The following is a 12,704-nucleotide window of genomic DNA, read 5'->3' as shown; positions in this document are numbered from 1 at the left end:
AAGGAAGGAAGGAAGGAAGGAAGGAAGGAAGGAAGGAAGGAAGGAAGGAAGGAAGGAAAGAAGGAATGGTTTTGAATGAGTACTTCCATCTGTCTACATTAGGATTGCACACTTTAATTCCAGACAAATTATCTGAGCAGAGAAAATGCAAGCATACATCAGTCTACTAAAGGCAAAGATAGAAGTGGCTTCCTATGAATGTTCTGACAGAATAAGCTGGGTGTGATTAACTAGATTAACTGTGTATCTGGCAAAGATATATTAAATGAAATAATATTTCTTTTTCAAGTAATATAATGTGGTTTATATGAGTGAGTCTTTGTATTTGTGCTGTATAGGAAGCTATTCAGATTGAAGGTGGAATGAAAGATGGGAATTCTAGTTATGAATGGTGAGTTTATTTCTCAATTAACAATTGATCATTTGGTTTTTAAGAAATATCTATAATGCTCTGTTGTCAGTCCCCCAAGTAATCACTAATATCTATGATTTATTATAAGGATTGAATTCTCAGGAAAGATTGTTATAGTTCTCTACACAGTGAAGACACAGACTAAAATTAGCAAAGAAAAAAATACAGAAAGGACTGTAACCTTAAAAATATTTAAAATTTTTAATTGAAAATATATTTTCTCATGTTTTATCTTGTGTGTGTGTGTGTGTGTGTGTGTGTGTGTGTGTGTGTGTGTTGATGAATGTGAATATAGGCACATGAACACCATAGCACATGTGTGGAAGTCAGAACAATATTGAATGATGATCCTCATCTTTCACCTCATTTCTGTGTATTCCAGTTTTGTCAGTTCTTGAGCTTCTAGCTACAGTCATGTCTGTACTTCCCATCTTGCTGTATAGTATTGAATTATGCATTAGAATGCCCAGTTTTCTCCCCTGATTCAGGGGAAAGCATGAATGCAGTCTTCACTACCACAAATTATACAGTTGAGTTTCCTGCATTTGGGGAAATCACAGTGGACAGCATATTCAGAGTACATTGACTAAGTCTCTCCCAGGGAAAACCACCTTGTGATCATGGTATTTCCTATGTTAGGTTAGTATTTAATCCCCAGTTTTTACATGAGTTCTGGCTAATCAAACTTAGGACCTCCTATTCGCATAGCAAGCATTGTATCTCCTGAGATACCCTCCCCCATGATTTTTGTCTTTTCCCAAGGTAATCACAGCAATGATGTAAGTTCATACAAGGTTTAGTTTTTTTATATGAGATAATCACAAACATAGAATACTTGTATGCTGGTCTTCACTACACAGTCTCAGAGGTGAAGCTGATGGCCAAGGAATCCAGTGTTCACTGTAAACAGCACTTCTGTGTTAGGTCTCTGAGTCAATCCCATGCTTAAGGTATATGGAGACACACCTTCAGGTTATTTCTGACTTGGGATGCATTTTGCAAATATAAGGCCCATTGTGAAAACCTTTACAATGTGTATGGTTTAAGCAGTCCAAGCCTGATGAGATAACCCTTACTGCATATTAGAAAGGATATGAATACATCCTCATTTATGCTTTCTACTACAGAAAATTTGATATAACACATTCTTTCCCATTACAGATTGAAAACGCATTTCATTTAAAAATAATAATAAGATCATAGACCTTGGTCAGTTTCTACAGAAAGAAGACACATACAGAAAAAGTTCAGATATAAAAGTAATGCCAAAAATGTCTTTCTAGGAGAATTTTAGGGTATTACTGAAGTTTAATGTACAAGACATTATTTAGAGTTTGCCTACCAGAACACACCTACAACTAGACTTCAGGAATTGGGAAGAAAAACTGAAATTAAAATGAGACAGCTGCAAACACACCACAGTCCAAGGACAGGTCTGCTTAACAAGATCCCTCAGCTTGGAGCTGGACTCCCATAGAACTTGGCAAGACCAAGAATAAGACATGTTTGTTAATACATGAAAATCTGAAAGTAGGTCAATCATCAAAATGACAGAACAAGATGATGATTTTATAACGATTCTTCAGAATTTGCCAATAACCCAGACCCAGAAAGACACACCTGGTATGTACTCACTTATAAGCAATATTAGCCCTATATAATACAAGATGGATAAGCATACTACCATCCACAGACCTAAACAGCTAAGTAACAAGGAAGACCCTAAGAAAGATGCTTAATTCTTCAGAAAGGCAAATAGAATAAACAATGGAAGCAGATGAGGAGAGGAAAAAGCAAGTGAGCCTACCATAGATGCCTTCTGAAAGACTCCTCTCCAGTGAATTAAAGCTGAGACAAAAAGTCAAACTTTGGGCAGAGTGCAGGGAGTCTTATGGAAGAGTGGGGGCATAGAAGAATCTGGAGGGGACAGGAGCTCAGAAGAAAATCAACAGAAGCGACAACTCAGGCCTAGGGAGGCCTGAGGAGACTGATACATCAACCAAGAACCACACATAGAGAGGTCCTATGCCCCCTGCTCAGATGTAGCCAATAGGCAGCTCAGTTTCCAAGTGGGGTCCCTAGTATGGGGAGGAGAGGCTATCTCTGACACAAGGTCTGTTGCCTGCTCCTTAACAATTTCCCCGTGGTGGGCCAGACCACAAAGGAAGAGGAAGCAGGCAGTCCTGATGAGACTTGATAGGATGGGGTCCGTTGATAGGGGAGGAGGGCTCCGCTTTTCTGAGGACTAGGGGATAGGGATGGGAGAAGAGGGAAGGAAGGTGGGACCAGGAGGAGATGAGGGAGAGGCTATGATTGGGATGTAAAGTGAATCAATTAAAAATTAAATTAAAAAAGTGGAAAATAGGAGAATGGTGTTATTTTTTTTGAAACTTCTTTGAAGCCTGTCTGACCTGGTAGTTCTGTTGGTGATGCTGGCTTCATCCACATGTATAATTTTTTTGATGTGGGAAGTCAGAGTACTTTGAATATCAACAATTTGCACTTGTGTTCATAAAAGAAAGAAGAAAAAAAAAAACATCTTCATAAGTGTGCTAAAAGGACTAGTGCTTGATTTGTGAGGTAAGACAGTTCCTGATCTGACTTCTGATTCCTATAAAGAGACTTTCCTCTAATCAGTAACTTGATCACCATGAGTCCCAAATATTTTATTGGCTACATTAGGGTAAGGATGGGACTCTAGGAACAGCCTTTTCTCGTCTTCACTGTTGAAGCAGGACATACAATTTTCACTTAAAAAAATGTACTGCATAAGTTCACTGTGTAGAAACTCTAGATGTAAGTTACCTTATTTTCTTGAAATTGTTTCCAAAAATCCTTCCTTGGAGCACATGCAACACTAGGTCAGAAAGAAAGAGCTATTTTTAGCACCAATTCACTCTCTCAGAGCCGAGCACTGGATTTTACTTATTCATCTATGGTTAACAGACATAATGTTGTGCTTGGTGCTTGAAGTTTTGGATTCCTTGTATTCAAAGTTTTAACTTTAGTTGACAAATGTGCAAATCTCCTTTAAGTTTATCTTTTCAAAAGTCTGAGGTCATTTATCTTTTCCCCATTGTTTAAAAAATAGGGCAATGGCATTTTCCACATCTTATGTCTGTAGGCAAACATTTCTCTCTGACAACAAGCATAACAATTTACAATCTATCTTATTATAGACAGAATAATGAAAATAGTTCGGATTTTACCCTTCATTATACAACTGACCATATTATTCCTGACATAAGTCTTCTCTGAAATCCTAGTACAGATGCTCAAGCTAACATATCCTAATAAAAGTATAATTATCTTTTGTTTAATAAAAAATTGGTTTTAAACTCTGATTTACAAAAATATGTTTGAAGTAAATCATAGATGTACTTATATGTGTTTGACACCATTTCAAATAATCTGCATCAGCACTTGTCAAGAAATGTTCAGTTGCCTTTATTCCATTCAAAGCACATATACATGTCCTTAAGTTTAGTTATGTTCTTATTCATGGGTATACATGTTCACATGTGAACAGGTTCTTGAGTATTACATGAGTGTGTGTGTGAAGGTCAAAGAACAACTTTGGGTATCATCCTCAAGATACAATCATATACAGACTTTTAGATAAGGTCTCTTCTTGGCCAGAAGCTCAGTAATTAGCTTAGACTGATTGGCCAGTAAGCTCAAAAGATAGCTTCATGCCAACCTCCTCAGAATTGGCCTATTACAAACAGATGGGAGCCCACCTGCCATGTTTAAGTTGGTTCTGGGAATGCAACAACCCAGGCTCTTGTGTTTGCAAGGCAAGCCCTTCACTAAATGAGCGACCCACCAGGCCTGCATAGTTCTTTCTTCAGCAGTATGTTTAAAGCGGTTACTTCATGATAGTGGTGGGTATATTTATGTCTTGATTGTGGTGAAGACTATGCAAATATATGCATAAGCTCAAATTCATTGATAGTATATGTTAAACAGTGTGCAGAATTTGTCAATTGTTTGTACCTTAATAAAGAATGCTAAAAATAAACTAAGCAAACTCTGAAGTTAAGCATTATGCCACTGTGCTACATTCTCAACAATCACACTTTAAAAACAAGTGTTTAAAGTCCAATAATTAAATTTTATTTAGTCCTGTACTTAATGGTAGAACCAGAGAAAATCAGATATTGTGACAATATTTCCTCATAATGTTTTGGTAATATTCAGGAAAAATGACTTAATTAGGGTTCCATCAGTGCACTGAAGTTTGCTTTGTTTTTGTTGCTATTGTTGTTTGACCAAAGATCAGTTTCAGTTCAAATCTTAATACTTTTGAGTACCTGATGTCATTTCCCAGTAATGTCAAGTTGTATACACTATATAATATTGTATACAGCAGCAAAAATAATGTTAAAATTCTAAATACTGTTTTGGTGGACTTTAACTCAAAAGCAGAGCTAAGTGGAGTTCCCCAGGTGAGGTACTTTGACCTTTTTAAATGAATAATGAAGCATGGTCAGCACTCTATGGTCAAAGAGGCCATCTCAGTTAGGGTTTTATTGTTGTGAAGAGACACAATGACATAGACAGCTCTTATAAAAGAAAACATTTAATTGAGGCTGGCTTACAATTCAGAGATTTAGTCCATTATCATAACAGCGGTAAGCATGGCAGCGTGCAGGCAGACATGATGCTAGGGAAGGAGCTGAGAGTTCTACATCTTGACCCACAAGCAGCAGAAGAAGACTGTATTTCACAATGGAAGTAGCTTGAGAATATATGACTAAGCCCTCCCCCATAGTGACACACTTCCTCCAACAAGGCTGCACCTACTCCAATAAGGCCATACCTCCTTATGCCGCTTCCTATGGGCCAAGCATCCAAACACATGAGTCTAGAGATTGATGGCTCTTGAGGGAACTTACCTCTAAATTCCTTCCCAAGATAAAGCTGCACAAAGGAGGTATTCAACAAAGAATACCTTTATATGACATAGGTGGTAATGGTAGCATATGAAAGTCAAATAGTAATTGAAATTTCAAATATTCACTCCAGCAGCTAGCCTCATTTTGACTACTACATTTGTTGAGCTTTATAATTATTTTAGTCCACACTTGAAATGCTATTTCATCTTTTCCTGGGCTCAAAACAAAGTTAAAAAGTATGTTTGAAAAATAATAACAAAGACTGTGGTTGTTCTTATGAAAAATAAGTGTTGCAGTGGGCAATAAGAGTTTCCCATTGAACCATGCTTCTGTCCCAACTGAAATCTACATTAATTTTCTATAAACTTTTATGTTACTATCTTAACAATTATTTCCATATAATATTATTTAATAATATTATCATATTAATTATAATACATATTATTATATTACTATAATATTAATATAATTAGCACAATATTAATTAATTAATACAATATTAATATAATATCATCACAGGCAAATTTTATAATCTTAATCTACTACTCTTCAGATTTTTGTTTTTATTGTAGGATAAACTCTTAAAATGACTAAGAGAAGAAATATGAGAATGAGCAAATAAAGTGCAGCATTCTTTTAATATTAATAACTAGAAAATAAAAATCATTGTTTTGTTTTGTTTTGTTTTGAATTTGTAAGTAAGTGTATGGAAATGATCATTGTTATACTGAGTGAGGTAACTAAGACATGGAAAGACAAATACCACCTGTTTTCATTTATTTGTGTTGCTAACCCTGAATCTTTCGGTTTCTGTATGCATCCTGAGGTAACCACAGAAGCCAGGAAAATAGAAAGGGATAAAGGGGAAAGGAAGAAGAAGGCGCTATAGAGAGGGAAATAGAGCACAGGTGCTTGAGGAGAGAACCAGGGAAAACCTACAAGCAAAGGGCTTTAACTAGGGAAGACAGAGTTTTATACAGAGGGACAGGAAGAAGAAATAAATAATTCTGCAGATGTTAGAAAAAGCCACAGTGAAACATAATCTTATAAGTCTTTAATTATTACTGTTGTATACATAGAACAAAATATATTACACAGTAATAAAGAAGAAAAGTCTTTGGGTTTAAAAGGTAGTGGGAGTCAGAAAGAAGTGGGGAAGAGAAGAGGAGGGGTGAAAATGATGTAAATAAAGTACTCATCTGTAGAACTCAAAAAAATTAGAAGCAATTTTAAAACTCTGGCTTTAAATTGAAATTAGATAGACAATAGGATTATAAATATATAAAATTATGTTAACTGTAATAAGTACATAAAAGAATCTCATCATATAAGAGACTGAGCAACACAGACCAATAATTATAAACTTCGCCTGATTATTTCAGTTTGTTAGTCTACATCCAGTAACAAGTGAAACATCTTCACTGAGAAATCACGGAGGATGCTGATATGGACATAATTCTACCACGTCATTCCTTGGGGATATTTCTTAGAAGTCAGAGCTAATCTCAAACACTTGGCCACAAGTAAGCAACACCGGGTATTTCTGGTGAACTGGGAGCAGTTCATTTCACAGACAAGGCTTGAGAAACAAAGTTCCAGTTAGCCACAAAGAACTAGATTCTGAAACATCCAGTAAGATTGTCTGATGCATTTTTAGGTGCAATACAATAGTTCTGTCTGAGCTTTCCTAACCGTGACAATCTGTCCCAAGGTGTCATGTGCTCATTATTTATGTGCCTTGACGCTAAAACCGTATCTTCTTGCAATAACTGATGTTGCAATTAAATAGATCTTGTCCATTTGAAAGGAAATGAGGATCCTAAAATTATGGGAGCATAAAAACCTCTCCAGCTGATTATTATGATGACCCTAATTCCACCTGCTGAAACCCAATGACTTTATAAATATAGACGATTGGGCACTAAACTGTTCTCCAGATTAAAATCCTTTTGATGATTATCTAAAAAATTCTAAAGCACAGGCCACAAGCCAGAATGCTTACATCACAGTCTCTCAGGTGAATTAATCTGCAGTAAATTCAGGAACCATTCACAGTTACTTAAGAATTTTGAGGATAAAATGCTTTCCTAAAACAATTTCTCGGTAGGGATTCTATATGAATTGTATATATTACTGAATGTATTAAGAAGTGAATGCTAATTTGGTTCAAAGGTGACTGGAGTTTTAACAGACAGAACATATGAATAAAAGCTAATTATAATCTTAACAACTAAAGATAATTCCAGATTTGCTTCTTTTCTGATATTTTCAGTCGGTCTAATTACAAATAAGATTCTTTGCATAGGCATGCTCCTGTGTGTATTTGTGTGTGTGTGTGTGTGTGTGTGTGTGTAAAAATGACCACACATTCTATTCCATATCCCTTTGGTCTAGCAATATACAATCAGAAAATTTACTTTTAGATGCATTTTTTAAATTCACTTTACATCCGGAGCAAAGCTCCCTCTCTTCTCTCCTCCTGGTACCACCCTCCCATCCACTTCCCCATTTCCTCACTCCCCTTCCCCTTCTCTCCATTAGGAACTAGATGGGAGGAGGTGTTGGGAGGGGGTCAGGTGTGTAGAGAGCAGGGATGAGGGTTTAGATCCTTTTCTAAGATATCCATTTTGTTTGTTTGTTTGTGAGACAGGGTTTCACTGTGTAACAGAGCCCTGGCTGTTGTCCTGGACTTGTTTTGTTGACCAGACTGGACTCAAACACTCAGAAATCCTACTACCTCTGCCTCCAGAGTGCTGGGGGTAAAGGGGTGTGCCACCACGCCCATCTCTTCTTTGGTTCTTTTCAAATGCTCTTCTGGACCATGACACTGCTTCCATGCTAATAATTAACTCTCTTTTGTCCATTCTTTTAAGGCTTTTGTTTTGGACAAAAAAAGGAAAATAAAAAGAAAAAATGTTGAGCCTTACCATCTTAGATGAAGCTTATGAATGTCTGTTTGCATAAGTAAAAACTGAATAACCGCCCCCCCCCAAATATTGAAACTGAAATTTAGCAAAGGATGTTGTTCTTGGCCTTAGTTGTGTCATGACACCTGGGGGGTTAATGAGAATGCCTAGTCGATGGTTTCTTTCCCAGAGCTGAGATCAGTAGGTCAGGGGTGGAGAATAAGAATCTGCTAACACACTCCAGCTCCAGCATTTAGAATTTTTGTAGTAAAGCTTTGTGTTTGTTCTGTTTGTTATTTGATTGGCTGTTGTTTGCATGCTTGCTTGTTTTTTGTTTTGTTTTGTTTTTGTTTTTGTTTTTGTTTTTTTCCTGTCTCTGTCTCACCGGTTATATCCTAGATGGATCCATTGGCTACTCTCTTGGCAAATTCCCATCTTTGATAATAGACTTCTATACAATTCTTAAAACCATAATCTTTCCAAAACTGCTTCAGAATTTAACTTCTAAAAAGTTGACAGAGGAAGACAGCTTCGTGGGTAAGAGCATTTGCAGTGTAACCCTGATGATTTGAGTAGGGTCACTAGAAGCCATGTTAAAGCTATGGGCATGTCTGATTCCTCAACACTCCTCAAATGAATGTAAAGCAGAAAGAAAAGAAACCAAACAAGCATATGGGCCAGCTGGACTGGAGGAAGCAGCTGTAACTGAGAGACCTTACCTCGCAAACAAGGTGGAAGATGTGGTCAGAAATTCAAGGTATCTTCTGAGCTCCATGTATGCACAAACACATACACATATGTAGGCATCTCATACATTATACACACAGCAGACCACCCATACCATGTACACATCTCACACACAGTATATACAGCATACACATGTTCCACATATACATGTATCATATACACATCATACATGTATATCACATACCCATAAAGAACATACATATCACATGTACTTCACACACATAAACACCAAAGACACATACACGTATCATGCCATATACTCATCACACACACACACATCATAAACATATACACAGATACATACACATCACATACACAAACATACAAACTAAATATAAAACAAAATAAAAATGAAGACTTAGATTGTTGATACATATCTTAATAAATGACAAACTAAAAGCCTGCTCTTGTGTACAAGGAACAGTGGTAAAAATTCAGTTTCTTTTCACAAAATTCTTACCTTCCAAATCCTGAGCAGCATATTTCCCATAATTCTGAGATCTTAAGGAGAACATTTATGTAACAGATGCAGCAAAATTACCTGTGCAGTGTTTTATGTACCAGCCTGAGAATAGCAAGTCCCTGCTAGTTTAGGGATGCAGAATGTGTCCTGTTTGCTTAGGATGCATTTTTTAAACCTTTTACTTTTTTTTTCTTTCTTCTTTTCAAGTGATAATGCCTTCAGTAGAGATAATCTGTTCTCTTTCATGTACCCTCCTAAGGCAATGCATTTCGAAGATTAATATAATATGGATAACGTGCCTGCCTAATATAAATGCTGAAGATGTGATTTCAGGCTGAGAGAATTGAGAGACACTTCTCTGTAGGGGTTTTGGAATGTTCAGTTATTAGAAATATATTGCTATGTGTACGGCCCTGCCAGCATGCCCACATTTTCAGCCGGCCAGTCATTGATAAAGGGTCCAATCACACCTACTTGTGCTTCTAGCCTGAGTCTACCCAGAATCCACAGGCATGGCTGCTGTGCCTTCCTGCCATCCTGCATTGCCATAAGCCATTAACAAGTTTCACCTGTCAGACTCTCACTAACTACTACTGCTCTTTGGGTCAGAGATATTTTTCCTGTCCCTGTTTACCTCTCAAAACTGAATTTCTTTAAGAACAGATATGAAAGGGAACATGTTTTAATAAACATCACAGATCGCACTAATGGATTTAATTGCTGTTCATTTGTGGCACACACACACACACACACACACACACACACAAAGATAAAAAAGAAAAAAAACTTTGTGCTCATTTAGAAAATACCTTCCCCAAGAATACAGTTGGGGATTTATTTCACATCACAGATTAAATTGTTGCTTGCTTACTTTCCTCACTTAAAATGCGTAATTAATGTCTCCAAGCAAGTTTAGATTAGTAGTTATACTTTCTTCTTTATTTAATTTTAAAAATCACCTTAAGTTATTGGAGAGCTGATATTTTATACCACAAACCATAAGTCAAGTTAAATGTTGGGGTCAGGGAGTCCTAGCACTATGTTTAAATCTAAAGCTTGGTAAACTACAGTTATGTAGCAGCATTGAGAGACTGTTGCTTTATAGTAAATTATACAACATTTTGTAAGAACAGCCATAGCCCAAGAATAAAATAGCATCACAATGAATTATAAAAAGACTATAAGGACTCAAGAAGCTGCACTTCTGCTGTCTTTATTATTTGATGCTGCAATTTGGAGCATTTCAGTAAAAATCTAAGACCAGAATTTCATCAGAAAATTCTATCTTACAAACATTACCCTGAAGATGTATTCATTTAAAGATTTTTTAAAATATGTGTGTCTATTCATGAGGAAGAAAAGCAATGCTACAATACTTCCTTCTGAATTGCAGGAAAACACCAGGACTGGATTCATACATCTGTCTCCTTAGAGGTGTCTGTGTGGGGAGGGAGGACCCTATTACTGGAATAGTTATTTATAAGATACTTCACTTCATTGAAACGACAAATAAATAATGTATAAAATTGCTTCATAGAGTAGGTTCTAATATTTCTTAATTCATTTCATTTAAAAATACTAAAGCAAAATAAAAATGCAAGCAAACAGAAACGCAACTTTGAAAAACAGAATTCCTATCAAACTGTATTGGGTAGCTGTGCTAGGCTTGCATTTCTGAGGCAATGCGGTAGGACATCTGCACCAATTCTGACTCCTGAGTCCACGGCACATTGACCCTTGGCTCAACTACATAATTGCTATGTTACAACAGGCAACTTAGTTAACCTCCCTCAGCCTCAAGTTCCTCCGTGTCTGAACAGAAATAATAACGAGGTTAATAAGACTCACTTCTTATTATCTCTAGGAATTATCTAGAAGTAATGTGTGTATGTAATAAAAATAATTCTCTTGGGATTAAGTAAGCGAGCTATTTATTTCACTGTCCCTGGCTGTTCCTGTTCGTAGAGGGCAAATTTTACCTGTTTGGTATGTGTTGAACCAAACTCCTATTAAGCAGAAAGCTTATCTGCCTTGTTTCTTTTGTAGCTCTATCATTTAGAAGATTCGTGATCAGTGGAACATTCTTTTAACTGAAATAGGAATAGTATGTTCCATACAGAGGCATGTGGAAATTGCTTTTCTAAGGTATATTGAATCAATAGATGCTATAAGCTATCAAACTGAGCATCATCTACAAGAAAATTCAGGAAAGACTCCCTTGCGGGGTGGGAAGGTCGAAGAGCCTGCCATTGAGGGACTCTTTCTGACTCCCACCTTTTGAAGGAGAGTCACAGAGGTCTTTCTTAAGTTTCTGATAAGTGCTAGGTTATTTTCCTAGGTTTTCCACAATGAAATGTTGTTTATAAATTCATTTTATTTTTAAGAGGGAGAGAGAGGGGAAGGAGGAGGAAAGGAGAAAGGGAGGGTGAAAGACAGAGAGAGAGAGAGAGAGAGAGAGGGAGAGAGAGAAGGTTTGTGTACATAAGTGCATGTGGCCAGGCAGGTCAAAATTATTATATCCTCCCGAAGCTGATAACAGAGGTACTTGTGAGTAACCGAATATATCCTGGAAAATTATCCCTGGTCCTGTGCAAGAGCATTAAAGGCTCTTAACTGTGGAGCCATATCACCAGCCCCACAATAGGATATGTTGTATTTCAATATCTAGTAGGAATGTATCCCTCCCCATTTCACCTCCATACATGTCACTCCTCCACTTTTAACTCCCTTTCTGCAGTCCTACCCAAGGCCATGTCTTACAGGTTCTGAAACAATAATAATAATTTATTTTGGAAAATTTAACTCATATAGCAATTATAAGTTATTTATTGGAGTTATATGAGCTATATCAATCCCCCCTGCTATATAAGCTTCATGGCCCTTTGACTGATAAGCTGAGCCAGAGCATTCAGCAAATGAGGTGCCACTGTAAAAATATAAAAATGGGGCTGGAGAGAAGTCTCAAGTGTTCTCTACTGTTACCCTGGACCAGAATTTGGTTTCCAGCACACACATCAGGCAGTTGTATGTAACTCTGTAACTCCAGCTTCAAGGGGGTGGAATTTCTTTTCTCGTCTCTCTGAACACCTGCCTACATTCTCGCAACATTCACAGACATATACATTTTTTAAAATAATATATAAAACATGAAACTGTGATTTATTTTTTATTAATCTTTATTTTTTATACTTTTTTTAAAAAAATATTAGTTACAGTTTATTAACTTTGTATCCCAGCTGTATCCCGCTCCCTCATTCCTTTCCAATTTTACCCTCCCT

General features: G+C 36.7%; 1 non-coding gene across 1 annotated transcript; it reads right to left on the bottom strand.

Annotated features, from left to right (window-relative positions):
- Nucleotides 1-898: 898 nt before the first annotated feature.
- Nucleotides 899-1,059, bottom strand: LOC129683463 (U1 spliceosomal RNA). The gene has a single exon (XR_008721148.1). It is a non-coding gene; the product is annotated as a U1 spliceosomal RNA (small nuclear RNA).
- Nucleotides 1,060-12,704: the final 11,645 nt, after the last annotated feature.

The sequence above is a fragment of the Psammomys obesus genome, unplaced genomic scaffold (genome assembly GCF_907164565.1).
Source record: "Psammomys obesus unplaced genomic scaffold, mPsaObe1.curated_primary_1811, whole genome shotgun sequence".
Taxonomy (NCBI): Eukaryota; Metazoa; Chordata; class Mammalia; order Rodentia; family Muridae; genus Psammomys; species Psammomys obesus.
This window is presented reverse-complemented; position numbering and strand designations above follow the sequence as displayed.